General features: G+C 58.4%; 1 protein-coding gene across 1 annotated transcript in view; it reads left to right on the top strand.

Moving 5' to 3' along the window:
- Positions 1 to 4,514: 4,514 nt before the first annotated feature.
- The window catches only part of ABCA13 (ATP binding cassette subfamily A member 13), a 265,035-nt gene continuing 254,869 nt past the window's right edge, over positions 4,515 to 14,680 (top strand). Inside the window, exons 1-2 of the mRNA XM_055301220.1 lie at positions 4,515 to 4,614; positions 10,104 to 10,179. The gene's annotated coding sequence lies outside the window, so the exon portion shown is untranslated. The remainder of the gene's footprint in view (positions 4,615 to 10,103; positions 10,180 to 14,680) is intronic.

The raw sequence follows: 14,680 nt of genomic DNA on the forward strand, positions 1-14,680 counted from the left end.
GCTGCAAGCTGCTTTCTCCTTGTGTCCTCACTGGTGGAGAGAGAGAGGAAGCCAGATCTAGCTCCCACAAGGGCAGGAATCCTAACGCGGGCCCCACCCCTGGGACCTCATCTAACCCTGAAGTCCTCCCAAAGGCCCCACCTTATTAACACCATCAAACTGGGAGCGTGGCTTCGACATATGAATTTAGGGGGACAGGAGACATTCGGTCCATAACACTGAGAATACAGGATTTTCGCGAAACTGAGTTGGTAGGAGTGGGGTCCCATTAGAAAGAAGACTCAGAGGAGCCTGACCCAAGTGCGCTCCAAGGACAGAGGCTATGCCAGGACCCAGCTGATCTATAGGTTTAAGGCAATCCCCATCAAAATCCCAGTATTTTTTTGCAGACACAGACAAGCTTATTCTAAAATTTATATGGACATGCAGAGGTCTTAGAATGGCTGAAACAATCTTGAAAAAAGAAGAATCAAGTAGGAAAAATCACTCTACCCAATATTAAAGTCTACTGTAGTATTGACAGGCAGGGAGAGACACAGAGGTGACGAGGACAGAAGAGAACATCCAGAAATGGACCCACACAAATATGCTCACCTAACTTCTGTCAAAGGAGCAAAATAAATTTAGTGGAGGAAGGATGGTCTTTTCAATGCACAAAAGCACAAAAAGCCAAAAACCAGCGTCACCAAACCATCATGCCTAAAAATGGATCATGAACTTAGATGTAGAACATGACACAACAAAACTTTAAAGAACACTTGACGGGACGAGCACTGGCTGTTATACTATATGTTGGCAAATCAAACTCCAATAAAAAAAATAGAGTAAAAACACTTTAAAGGAAAACATACAGAAAATCCTCAGGATCCAGGGCAGTGCAAAAATTTTTAGATTTGATGACAAAAGCATGATCTACAAAAGAGAAAATTGATCAACTGGTCTCATCAAAATCAAAAAGAATTTTTCCCTGTGAAAGCTCATATGAAAGGACAAAACAAAAATAAAAGCAAAAACAAGAAAATAAGATACTGGAAGAAAATATCTGCAACATTTGCCAACGAACGACCTACCCGGCAAAGAGTGTGCAAAGAGAAGAGGCAAAGTACTCGAATCTTCACCAAACAACAACAAAAGCTCCAAAAGATCCACTTAACGAAATTAGGAAAAGACACAAGCCAGCACGACCCCAAAGAGGGTTTCCAAGTGTCACAAGCACATCAAAGGCGCTGACACCATCAGGCACCAGGAAAGTGCAAATTAAAACCGCCACCGGGGATCAGTGCACAATTCTCAGAATGACTAAAATAAAAAAAATAAGGATAACATCAAATCCCGGCGAGGTTGTGGAGAGACTGGATTTCACATCCGTCGCTCGCCAGGATGGAAAGTGTTCCCCCCCCGCAGGAGACAACTGGGCGCTTTCCTGGGAGACTAACCGTGTGATCCCGCCGTGCCCAGCGGGCGCTCCGTACTGGCCCCGACACCGTTGGCAGCTGCGTCCTTCGGGGCCTCCGCGTGGAAACAGCCGCGGTCCTCCCTGGGGTGGGCGCTCACAGGGCCCGCGGCCTCTCAAGACAACCGCCGGGGTGTGCGCAGGAATAGCAGGGCAACGCGACGGCGACAACCAGGCTGGGGGCAAAGCCAGAGGGGAGCCCCGAAAGTAAAAGGGGGGCTCTGGAGGAGGCCGGCGAGTCTCGGAGGCTCGTGAAACAGCAGACGGACGCCCTGGGATAAACTGGAGCTCGGCGTGGGCTCGCCGGCTGAGGGGCCTGCCTGCCCTGCCAGGCCCGGGGTCAGGGGGCGGGGGGGGGGTGGCGAGTCCAGGTGGGGCCCCTCCCGCGGGCTGGGGATCTGTGCGTGGCCCCCTGCTGGCCTTCCCGCTCGGGCTAAGCGAAAGGTCCTTTCCATTCTCAGAGAAGCACCTGCTAGAAGAGCGGCTGAACCTCCAGGGAACCCCGCTGACTAGACAAGGCCGTCGGGGAAGGTGAGGTACTATTGGTTTCTGTGTCTAAGGCTTTTGTTTTTAATGACACATTTGAGAAGTTGAGGACCAATGAGCAGATGCCAGGTTAGGGATTAGGGGCGGGGATAGCGGAGCGCTAAACACCTACCCTAACCCTTGGTGGTCAGTGAGGCGGCTGCCCCAGCTCAGGGCAGGATCGGGGCCCCGGGGTGCAGCCCATGGCGGGCTCCCTGCTCCCTGGAGAGTCGGCTTCTCTCCTCTGCCCCTCCCCAGCTTGTGGTCTGCTTCTTTCTCAAATGAAAAAATAAAATCTAAAAGAGAGAGAGAGAGAACTAAACACAACACGAAAATGAGTACTAGAAAACAGGTAATGTGCAGAGTGTCGGGTGTGCCAGTGTCATGACCAAGGTGCAAAGGGTGCAAATCCCTACTCTAGGTCCGTGAAATGTTCCCTCTGGGGGAAACCGAGTAAAGGGCACAGACGTCCTTCTGTGTCACTCCTCACGACTTCATCTTTGCCATTCGGGTTGCCGTAATAAACAGACGACCTGGCTCACGCACAACAGAAATTTCTGGTGCACATCATGCCCATCTGTACACTGAGCTCAGGTGGGCTCCAGGAACTTCCAGGAAGCCAAGGGCTCTTAGGATTCCCGGATGGAATGGGGGAGAACTGCCATGGGAGGTAAAGCCATGAGGTTGGGGGAGAACTGAGAGCACACAGAGCCGTTCAGCAGAGGAGCGGGCTGCCGGGCCGGTGCTCGCTTGCTGGCTGAGTTTGGGGTCCCAGGCAGGCCACTCCCAGGGGTCCTGGCTTCCCTGTTGAGGAGGCCCCTGTGGGGGAGACTGCACCTGGCAGCAGCGCTCGGACAGTCAAGTGCCAAGAGGAGGGCATGAGCGAGCTGGTGGCGCCCGGGGCCACCCCTCCACGTCCTGCTGGGGGCGACACAGAGGCACCTGCCCCCAACTTGCCAGACCGGAGGTGCCGCCTTCTCCGTTCGTCCTCCTCCACAACCAAGATGCTGGCTGGGACTCACAATACTGTTCGCTCTTTGAAGCGTCTGCCCCTGTCTGATGCTCTAGGACGCAGGAGAGCCCCTGAGATGAGAGGGGGGCTGCTGGCACTGGGACTTGGGGTGTGGGCCCTGGCATCAACTGAGCCTCAGTTGAAAGCTCTACAGTAACTGTCAGCTCTTCTTGGGAGGAATCGTGTGGAATTAGTCCTCGGTCCAGGTGAGCCAGGCAGGAGTGGGTGACATTATTCTTCTGTGGCCTCTGTGGCGTGACTTCTTGTGTGGGAGGCCACTCAGAACACATCTCTGCAGAGGTCCCAGGTCCTGGGGGAGCTGGCCTGGCCGTGGGGAGGGCCCTCGTGTCCTTGGCATCTCTGCGGGGAGCCAGGCAGGTGGCTGGCTGGTGGGCGGGGGCTTTCAGCGGTGGTTTAGAAACGGCCACGGTTTCTTCTCCAGTCTGTGGCATTTATGAAGTGTCAACTGACACATATGTCTTAGGTATTGGATTTCCCAGTTCGTGGGCAGCCTCTTGGAAATGGAAGACAAAGTCCTTCACGGGGCCTCGGGCCTCGGGCCTCGGGCCACCCTGGGCACCGCTGTGGAGATGCTCCCCCCCCCCCCCCCCGGGGCTGGATGCCTGTCACTGTCCGGGGCACCTGCTGGGCAGCGCAGCACCTGTCACCTGTCCGGGGCACCTGTCACCTGTCGGGGCACCTGCCGGGCAGCGTGGGGCAGCGCGGGGCAGCGCGGGGCAGCCCGTGTGTTGGCTGGGCAGGCGGCCCATTGAATGTATCAGTCGCCTCCCGGCCGGCGCGTCCCGCTGCCCCCGTCACTAGCGGGCTCCAAGTACCCCGAGGGGCCCAGAAAAATCAACCCACAGGATGGAGGGACCGCAGCGAGGCGGCCGGCCCCTCCTGATACGGCCCATCCCGGCCAGGGCTGGTTGCGCCCTTATCTCTTCGGAGGTTCCGCCGCCCGGGGCGGGGCTACTGCAGACAGACCCGGACCCCCGCCCCCGCGGTCGTCCTGCCTACGCCCCGAAAATAGAGAGATTTCCTCCCCACCCGGGCTGCGGGGGTCCAAGCCGCAGCCGGGGTGGGGAGTGGAGGGATAGGGAGGATGGAGGGATGGGGAGATGGGGGGGTAGGGAGGATGGATGGGGGATAGGGGGTGGGGGTGCGGGGGGTTGGGGGGATGCAGGGGGTGGGGGGATGCGGGGTGGGGTGGGGGGATGCAGGGGGTGGGGGTGGGGTGGGGGATGCAGGGGGTGGGGGGATGCAGGGGGTGGGGGGCCGCCCCCAGCTCGTCTTTCCCTCCCACGCACGTCGGCTCCCCGGGGCCCCAAGCCCTCCTGGGGGCGCGGACGGCGGCGGTGCGGGGGGTCGCCCTGAGGCTCCCCGGGGCAGCGGGGCGGGGGGTGACCCCGTTCGCTGTCCGGGCCGAGGCTTCCCCGCGCTGCAGCGGCTTAATGAGTAACCGCGGCTCCGCGTGAGTCAGCGCGGCCCCCGCCCGGAGGAAGGGACCTGGGCGGGGTCCGGGCGGCCTGCCGGGAACCGGCGGCGGGGGGGGGGGCGCCCGGCCGGGCGGTGACGGCTCCGCGCAGACCGCGTCCGAGCTGACTCCGCCGGTCCCTGCGCGGTGAGTGCTCCACGCCGGGCCCGGGCTCCGCGGTCGCGCAGCAGCTTTGGTGTCACCTGCTGGGGAGGGAGGTGGCTCCGGCGCCGGCTGGGAAGGATGCTCGGGGAGCGGCAGCCGCGGAGAGGAGCGGGGGCACCGCGAACGGACGCGCGGGGAGCGCGAGCAGGGGCGGGGAGGGGTGGGGGGCAGGGGCGAGGAGGGGGTGTACGGCGAGGGCGGGCGGGGAGGGCGCCCCGAGAGCAGCGGCGGGGGGAGGCGGTCACGGCGAGGGCGCGCGGGGAGCAGGGTGCGGGTAGCGGGGTAGGCGCAGAGGGCTGCGGGGGGCGGGGGGGGAGCGGGGTGGGGGACGGAGGGGGAGCGGGGTGGGGGCGATTGAGGTTCTGGGGGTGCTGAGAGGCCGTGCCTGGAGGGTGCGCGGGGAGAGCGCGCAGAGGGCGCAGGGGGGGTGCGGTGTTGGGGAGAGCCGGTGCGGGTAGCGGAGTAGGCGCAGAGGGCTGCGGGGAGGATGCGGGCGGGGGGGAGCGGGGTGGGGGGAGCGCGCAGAGGGGGCGGGGGGGTGCGAGCGGAGGGTGAATCGGGTGGGGGGATCCGGGTGGGGGGAGCGCGGGTGGGAGGGAGCGCGCGGAGGGCGCAGGGGGGTGCGGGCGGAGGGTGAGGGGGTGGGGGAGCGCGTAGGGGGGCGCGGTGGACGGTGCGGGCGGAGGGTGAGGGGGTGGGGGGAGCGCGCGGAGGGCGCAGGGGGGGTGCGGGCAGGGGGAAGCTGTTCCTGGACGCGCCGCCGCCGCCTCTCCCCGACCCGCGCCCCGGGCACCCCGAAGGCCGCGGATGTGCCCGCCTCGGCTGGGGGTGCGCGCAGTGGGGACCCGCAGCCCGGGCCGCAGAGCGCATAGAACCCCCCTTTTCTTTGGGGGGTAAGTGAAAAGTTACTTTGTGTGACCGATTTTTACCCTTAAAGAACAAAGTTGCACTGAGTGGGTTGGAGGGTCCGTTGGCTTTACTCGGTCCCCCAGGCACGCGGCCGCATCGCATCAGCTGCGGGAGCTGAGCCCGGGAGAGGCTGGTGCAGGCAGAAGGGCTGCGGGGGGGGGGGGGGGAGGGGAGGGAGGGGGAGGAGGAGTGGGGAGGGCCACTGTCGGGGGGGACGGAAGTCATCGTGTCGTTAAGGCAGGACAGGATTGTTCCCGCAAGCTCCTGTTCCTGGGGAAGGGCCGGGGCGTCCCCGCCGACCAGGTGATGGCAGGTGGACTGGCCAAAGGTCAGATTCCGCAGAGGCTAATGGGTCAGAACTGTCAAAAGTTCCGAAGTAACAGAACCGAAGCCCCGACTCCCCAGGGTGGTGAGGAGGAGCAGCGGGTGGGAAAGGCCCCGAGCCGAGGCTGGCATGAAGCAGCCGGCTGGTCTGGACAGGGCTTGGCGCCCACGTTCGAATTCTCTTATTTTTATTTTTGGGATTTTTTTTAAAAGACTTTTACTTATTTATTCCTGAGAGACACAGAGGCAGAGACCCAGACAGGGGGAGAAGCAGGCTCCCTGCGGGGACCCCACGCGGGACTCGCCCCACCCTGAGCCGTCACAGATGCTCCGTGGCTGAGCTCACCAGGCTGACCGCCCCAGGCGTTCCTAGGATTTTTTTAAATGGTAGGGAATTTCTGGTGGTTTCGCCATACCCATCTGGGGAAATGGGGAAGTTTCACTCTCGATTTCCTGAGGCAGGAGCACGAAAGTGGCCTGGGTCCAGTCATGCAAAACAAAACTTCCTATGACTAATGTTGTCTTCTGCTGGGTTTTTTAAGGATAATCTCCCCATTTGGTTTTGATTTAACAGATACTAAGTCTCCATTTGCTGTCCCACAGGCAAGTGAATCCATTTTGGGACCGGTCCTTTCTTTTTCTTCTTCTTCTTCATTTTTTTTTTTTTTTAACATTACCAAACCTTGAGAGCTCCAGTGGACAGAAGCTTGCATTGGACCCCTCTGAGTAAGGGTTACGGCGGGAGTCCTGACACCCGTCTGTCCCGCAGCTGCAGAGAGCCCACAGTCCACGATGAACCAGCACAGCTGGGATTGGTGGCGGGTGTCGCGTCCCGGGCATCATGCGTGTCTGCGGTCAAGTGTCCAGGCGCAGCCTCAGGGCTGCCGCAGATCCGGCTCCCTTCTCCAAGTGGGGGCTGGGCAGGTGACCTGCCTGGCCAGGTGACTCAAGGTCGCTGGCGGCAGCCTTCCTGGCCACCCTGGAACTGGCCTCTGTGCCAAAGGTCAGCCCCGCCCCAGGCTGCTCCACTCAGTGGGGAGCGACCTAGAGACGCAAAAACCCGAGAGCAGGGCTACTTGCAAGGCCACTGAGGCAGTTTTAGGGCTGCTGTGACCCGTCCCCCCTCCCCCCCCCCCCCCCCCCCCCCCCGTTCCCTTCCTTGTCCCTTTGTCTGTCCACACCCTGCCCTGCCTGGCCCTTCTGGCTCCTTCCCCCTTGCTGCTGTCTTCCGTGTTAGAGACTTTGGGTTCCTTTCACTGGCTCTGAGCTTGGCTTTTGAAGCGTTAGTGATTTGGGGAAGTCGTCTCCGTCTTAAACCGTGAGAAAGGTTTTCACCGCTGCCCTGCCTGTCAGGCCTGCCGTGTCCTGTGCATCCTGCGTGCGTCCCATGTCCCCGGAGCCAGGCCTACTGCCTGCCAGTTTGCACGTTCCCTCCCCTTTTTAGAGGCCAGATTTCTAGTTCTTTCTGCAGAAGCTTCATGGTCCCACACATTACATTATTTGCTCCAGGGCTTTCTGCACTGGTGGGCACCGCAGTAACTTTTTTTTTTTTAAGATTTTATTTATTTATTCATAGAGACACACACACAGAGAGAGAGAGAGGCAGAGGGAGAAGCAGGCTCCACGCAGGGAGCCCGACTTGAGACTCGATCCCAGGTCTCCAGGATCACGCCCCAGGCTACAGGCGGCACTAAACCGCTGCGCCACGGGGGCTGCCCAGTAACGTTTTAGTTAAAAAAAAATAATAATAAATTAGTTTTTTACATGGGCTTTTGTCCAAGAGGACTTTGTTATGTTTGCTGATCATAAAATTAATACAAACTCCTTGTTAAAAAGCAAAACAAAACTGTGCCTGGGTGCCCCAGTCGGTGAAACCTCTTCCTTGGCTCAGCTCAGGATCCCAGGGTCCTGGGGTTGAGTCCTGCGTTGGGCTCCCGGCTCCGCAGGGCGTCTGCTTCTCCCTCTCCCACTGCCGCTCCCCCTGCTTGTGCTCTCTCTCTGTGAAATAAATAAATTCTTGGGGGGCACCTGGGTGGGTCAGGGGTTGAGCCTTTGGCTCAGGTCATGATCCCGGGGCCCGCATGGAGTCTGCTTCTCCCTCTGCCTCTCTCTGTGTACGTCCATGAACAAATAAATAGTATCTTATTTTTTTAAAAAAAGAAAACCATAAATCTAATACAGGAAATGAAACTTGGCAGCTTTTCCTAATCCCTAAAGATAAACGCTGATCACTGCCCTCTCTCTGTCCCTGAATCACCACACAGACACTCATGCACATTTGCTTTTGAACTGTGTTCATTCAAAAGTCATAAACGTTTACGTACCAGGCTATTCACACCGAGTAGCCCACATATCTTATTTTAAGCTTAGTGGGCTAATACTGAGAACAACCCAAGAAAACCAAAATCAACCACGGGGTTTCTATTCTTACAAGTTGGATGTGGCGACAGGTGAGAGGGGTGCTCAGAGCAGAGGCCGCCTCCCCAGGGATCCTGAGAGCCAAAACCAGGCCTGGATTTTTCTGGAAGGCTGACCACCCCCAACTCCCACCCCTAGGGAGGGATCTAGGGACTTAGAGACACTTTGGAAGTGGTGCTTCCTTCTGCAGGGACAGGACCCGCACAGCACAAGCATCCCTGCCAGCCGCATCCTAATACCACTTCCTGTCAGTCTTTAGGATTTTGTCTCCTGGATCCAGAACATACCTCACTTTTCTGTTCTTAGCACACCTCTGCTCATGCTCTATCTCCCTCCAATCCCAACCGTGCCCAAATCCTGTTTGGGGAGGAAAAACTTCTATCCTCTTAGGTGTGGTGTTTGGGGGTCTGCAAATTAAAATGACAAAAGACAGGATAGCAAGAGAGAAGATGGATTTTTACGTATGTCTGTACAGACGGAGTGAACAGAAACGTGTGGGTCCGGGAGGCAGTTCCAGTTTGGGGGCTTACTGACCATTTTAATAGGGCATGGGGGGCAGAGGGACACTTCTGAGAGAACAAACGACCTCTGGGGGAGTGCTTAGGGAGACACAGGACTTTGGAAAAATAAACGATTCCTTAGGAAAATAGACTGGAGATAGGATCGTGACAAGGTCCATTTGGTTCCTTTTCATGAAGAGATTGGAGTTACTCCCTGGGAGATAATTCCTAACAACTGAATTCCTTTAGGAGGCCCTACCTGGAGGCAGACCAGGGATTTCAGGAACTCCAATCCCTGTCGTTCCCTGCATCACCCTCTGGGAGGCCCCATTCCTCCATTCACCCTGCTCTGCCCTAGCAGCCTCCCCAGTGCGGCTCCGAGCCTGGGGGTGGGGTGGGGGGTGGGGACCAGCCCGAGCCTTTCATCCTTTCATGGAAGGGCAGGGCAGCAGCCGCTAAATCAGGGGCGTGTTTTGCAAGTTGGCCTTTCTCGGAAACAGGAAGTGGGATGCGCCAGGGTGCGCTCTGAGATGCCCAGACTGGAAATCCCGTGTTATGCCAACAAGTGTTGTCAGGAAGCACGTTCTTTGGTTCTTTGCATGACCTGTGGAAGGGGGAGGTCCCTGGTGTGCGGCCACTGTAAACCAGCAAGGCCCCTGAAAAAGCAGTGGTCAGAAATCGTCCCTAAATTCTCCCAGCGACCTCTCGGTTAGATTGCACAGAGGGGTGTGAATCCCCGTCTCCCCTTCCTCACGGTGGGCCTGCACTCCCGCAGGTGCTCCCTCCTGGGCCGAGGCAGGGGCTCTGAGGCCTTCTGTCTGTTTTTTTTAATTATTATTATTTTTTTTATTGGAGTTCAATTTGCCAACATACAGCATAACACCCAGCGCTCATCCCATCAAGTGCCCCCTCAATGCCCATCACCCAGTCACCCCACCCCCCGCCCCCCTCCCCTTCCACCTCCCCTGGTTCGTTCCCCAGAGGTAGGGGTCTCTCATGTGCTGTCTCCCTTTCTGTCTGTTTTTTTGTTGTGAGCCGGAGGTAAGGGGACCCTGGGGACCCTGGGGACCCTGGTGGTTGCTGGGCGGCAGTGGACTCTGCCTGCGGGGACTCCTCCTCCTTTTCTACGCTAAACCCTGCGGGCCACACTGGGCTCTGTGTGAACAGGACTGGCCACTGGCTAACCCTGTTTCCTGATTCCTTTGAAGTTCGGATAAAATCGGACACAGCTTTGTTCATTTTTTGCCAACTGGGAAAATTCTTTTGAAATGCAAACGTAGCACCGGGTCCCTGAATAGTCATTACCTCTTTCCTTCTCAGCACCGGGGGCTTCTTTTCCGAGAGTGAACCGCTCCGCGTCCCTGCCTGTTCACCTGTGGCCGCTGGAGGAGTCCAGGTGAGTGGGCTGCTGCCGGGGAGGATGGTGGGCTCCTGGGTTCTGCCTCTGCGCCAGGAGCCGGGGAGGGACCTCCTGCCACGTGGGCCGCTCCACTCACCGCCTCCTGGCCTCGACCTCCCCATGGGCAGGCGGACGACAGGGCCGCAGCGTTGGGCGTGGGGCCTGCAGCTCAGTGGCGGTGCAAACCCGCGCAGGAGGCCGCCCGCAGCCTCGGCTGCACCTTTCCAACCCCGCGGCGCCGAAGTCCAGGCTTCCCGGGCGCTGAGGGTGGGGGCCGGTGAGGGGACGGTCCTGGGGAGGCTCAGGGCCCCGGAGGGCCACAGGGGCGCCGGCACTGGGCAGCGTTGGCTTCTCCGGTGGGAGGCAGGGGGACAAGCGGGCGACGGAGCAGCACTTTCCCTCGAGGCCAGACAGGATGCTCTCCTGCGGCTTGGGTTCCTGTTTGGGGTCGGTCCGTGGCCTCTGGGGACGGCACATCCAACTCTTCCTCTTTCGAGGTCTTGCCGCCGCCGCCCCCCCGCCCGCAGAGGAGACGTTAGTATCCGGAGGGCCCAGGTTGGGGGCCGGGGGGCCGGGGCGCTGCCTGCCCCTGGGGACTGGGGACGCCTCAGTGAGCCGCCCCCCTCCCCTCTGATCTCCCGTGGCGGGGGGAGAAGTGACAGGCCGAGGGGGGCAGGAGGCCTGGACCCCGGCGGGCAGCCGCCGGGGCGCCACTGAGGCTTGTGTTTCCTGGAAGCCAGACGCGTGCGGAAGCCGGGCAGTCAGGGAGGATTTGCTCGCTGTGCTGGCAGCGCGGAATCAGGACCCAGGATCCCGATCTCTGGTTAAATCCTGACACGTGTGTGGTGTCTTTGCACTGACTCTCTGACGTCCGACTGCAACTCACTGGGGACCCCGTCTACCCGGGGACACAGTCAGGCCCGCGGGCTGAGGGCCGGCCCCCCTGCACTGCCCCCCATGCCGGCCCCACAGCCAGGCTGTCACCAGCCCGTCCTAGGCTCCCACGGCCCGTCCCTGGCATCCACGAAGTTGCTGGAGCGGCTCACAGAGCTCGGGACGGTTCCCTCCCTAGACCCCGGGTTTGTGATGAGAGACAGACGGGAGGGCTGCCCGGGCGGGGTCTGGGGCGGGGGCGCGGGCTCCAGGTCCCCCAGGGCCCACCGTCCCCACATCCCTTGCTCACCAACCTGCAAGCTCTCCAGACCCCATCCTTTTGGGATCTTACGAGGGTTTTGGTATAAGAACATGATGGGAAATCCGTCCGTCCTTGGTGCTGGATTCAACCTGCAGCCCCTTCCCCCTCCTGGGGTGGGCGAGGGGCCAGACGTGCTAACCCTTAACACGTGATCAGTTTCCCTGGCAACCAGGCCCCGTCCTCCCGCATTTGCCAAGTAGCACCTCCTTAGCATGACAAGAGACGGCTCCAGGCCCAGGTCTGGGGGGGGGGAACCGGGGTCGGTTAGGAGCTCCCCCAGCCGGGCCTCCTGCGGGGACTTGAGCTGGGCGGAGCCTCGGGCAGGTGGATTCCTTCTGATAAACACCAAGTGCTGTACAGGTATTTCCTCTTATTTATGACGCTTTAAACAACATTGTCTCTTCTCTAACTATCCTAAGAGTACGGATAGATGTGATACATCTAATAACTTGCAAAATACGTGCTCATCAGCCATGTCCGCTTTCCGGAAAGCTCTTGGTCAACAACCAGCTATGAGTCGTAGTGAAGTTTTTGAGGAATCAAAAGTCAAAAGCACCAGGCGGATCTTCCACGGCGCAGGGCGTCAGCTCTCGTAACCCCGTGTAGCTCAGGGGTCCGCTGGAGGGGTCCGTCGACCGTGCGAGTAGAACGCCCGTCACTTTACCAGCAGCAAGTGGGTTTATTCGGGGATGAAAGAGGTTGACAGCCCTGGATGAAGGAGCTGTTGCCAACCCGAGGGCGAGCCCAGGGAGCAGAGGCGAGGCCTGTGTTGTGAGGGGAGAAGGGGGTTGATGAGGAAAGCGTCTCTTCCTCAGCCTGGAGCGTGGAGCGGTGTCCATGTGCAAGGCCAGGTCCACGGACGCTCCCGTCTGTCTCAGCCTCTTGGGTCTCTGGTTGGCCACGAGCGTTGGGCATCCCGGGACGGCCCCAAAGGGAGAGTCCAGGAGTTCCCAAGGGCGCAGATCCGAGATTCAGGACTGATGGCAATGCCCTTGATGAACGTGTTTGGAGGGTCTCCACAAATTTGCCGGTTGAGTCTTTGCGGTGCCGTTAGTGTGTTTAACCAACCAGGAGGATGGAGGACGGTGTGCGTGACGGAAGTGCCCTAAAACTAGCCGAACAGCACAGACTTGTCAAAGCACCCGGGTCACAGTGTAGTTCAACAGGGGACCCCCAGGGAGGGATAAGCTTTTCTAATAGGATCGTAGTCACAGAGGAGATGTTGGCCTGTCTACACGGCAAGGCTTCGTTCCAATATGAAAACCGTGACCCAGGGATCCCTGGGTGGCGCAGTGGTTTGGCGCCTGCCTTTGGCCCAGGGCGCGATCCTGGAGACCCGGGATCGAGTCCCACATCGGGCTCCCGGTGCATAGAGCCTGCTTCTCCCTCTGCCTATGTCTCTGCCTCTCTCTCTCTCGCTCTCTGTGTGTAACTATCATAAATAAATAAAAAAATTAAAAAAAAAATGTGACCCAAAACAAATCTGTATCCATGACAAGGAGGGATCTGCATGGAACCCACTGGCCAAACTTCACATGGTCCATTGGGCACCATGGGCATGTTTCCAGGGATTGTACTTTGGGCAAGGGGCACAAGCGGAGTCCCCACCCATATTGGTCCATGAATACCATCATGTCTATAGTGGACCCGCGGTTTAATGCACATACTGGGGATTTGAAATTTTCTGGTAGGGCCAGCTTGTTATTTGGTCTAAACCCAAATTCTCAATAAATAAATAAATAAATAAATAAATAAATAAATAAATAAATAAATAAACCCAAATTCCCTTTTATCAAACCAACAGATATCAGATTTCTAATATCGATTCCACTTTTCTGGGGCAGGCTTTTAGGACCAGAAAGACTTATTGTAAACAGAGCAGTCACCCGGAGGCTGTCGCAAGGTTGAGCTCCAGGAGAGCTAGGAGGGCTTCTGCACGGGGCACAGGCTCGGTGACGGTGTCTGCGGTGGCAGGCGTGCTCTGGGGCGGGGGACACCTCCATGGGGCAATGGAGGTCCCCGTGTTTTGGGGTGAGGGCTCCAAGGGCATCCCCTCAGTCTCACGCACAAAGAGGGAAAAGGGAGATTGATAATTAGGATGTCCGAGGGTAGGGGCTTTTCCTAGACTTTAATGACTCAAAGGCATGTCATCTGCCTCTTTCCAAATAAGAGGGTCAGGTTTGTCTTTCTCTTGTAAAGATTATGCAGACCAAGCCCTGAGAGACCAGTGTGGAATCCAGTGTCCCCAGTAGCCAGGCAGGCAGGAAAGCCTCCTAACTGGCACTTGCTCTTAGGCTTTGGGAAATCCAGGATGCCTTGAAGTCCACTGCATCCACGTCGAGCCTTCATCTGGAGATCAGGTGCCACAAATAGTGACTTTGTGCAAACTGCGACATTTCTTTGGAGGCTTTATGTCCCTTTAAGGCCAAAAGATTTGACCGGGGTGGGGGTGGGGGTGGGGGGTGGAGCAGCCACATGGAGCCTGCAGGGACGGCCTTTGTCAGCCTCTGAGGTCTGCCGTGGTGAGAAGGACGCTGTGTCACCCTGGGCAGGACTGCCCAGTGTACTGCTGCTCTTCCCAGGTGAGGGAGGCGAGATCCTGGCTGTCCTCGTCACCTGGAGTACTAGAAACACACCCAGAGGTCAGTTACAGGGACATACGTGCGGTGTGGTCGGTGGGAAGGGAGTCGGCAGCACGCAGGCATTGGGGGGTCGGTGTTCCTTCTGCACCTGCTCGGAGATCCCTGGCACAGCCCGGCCCCGGCCGTTGGCTTCCTCACAGGTGAGGTCGGGCTACTACAGGCTCCAGGGCAGGGGAGGCCCGAGCCTGCTCTCTCAGCTGCTGGACGCCCTCAGGGCGTCTGTATGTATAGGGCATTGATTAATTCTAGGCAGGGATTTTGAGGGATCTATTTGAATATTGTTGGCAGGTGCACCGTGGGATTTACTGATCGGTTGGGATTTTTGCCCCAGAAAGAGGGCGATCGCTGATCCGATTGGAATAAATGATCGGTGTCCCCAGGCTCAGCTAGGGTCCCGTCGGAGGCAGCCAATAAAAGACGTCAAAGTGTCATGTAATTCCCCTGGTTGGGTACGTCGGTCACTGCTGTCAAAGTCATGGATTATTTTCCCCTTTGGAGAGAATGACAATTTCAGGGGTCCTTCCTGTAGGAGACTCAGCCGGGGTGCGGGCGAGCTGGTTGGCCGGGGTAACTAAACCTGGGGTGGGAGACAGTTTCCCATTTCATACTGTTCCCTTTAACAGAAAGGGAAAGATCCCAGGTCAGCCCAATAATAAGCACA

This window comes from Nyctereutes procyonoides, unplaced genomic scaffold (assembly GCF_905146905.1).
Source record: "Nyctereutes procyonoides isolate TBG_1078 unplaced genomic scaffold, NYPRO_anot_genome, whole genome shotgun sequence".
Taxonomy (NCBI): domain Eukaryota; kingdom Metazoa; phylum Chordata; class Mammalia; order Carnivora; family Canidae; genus Nyctereutes; species Nyctereutes procyonoides.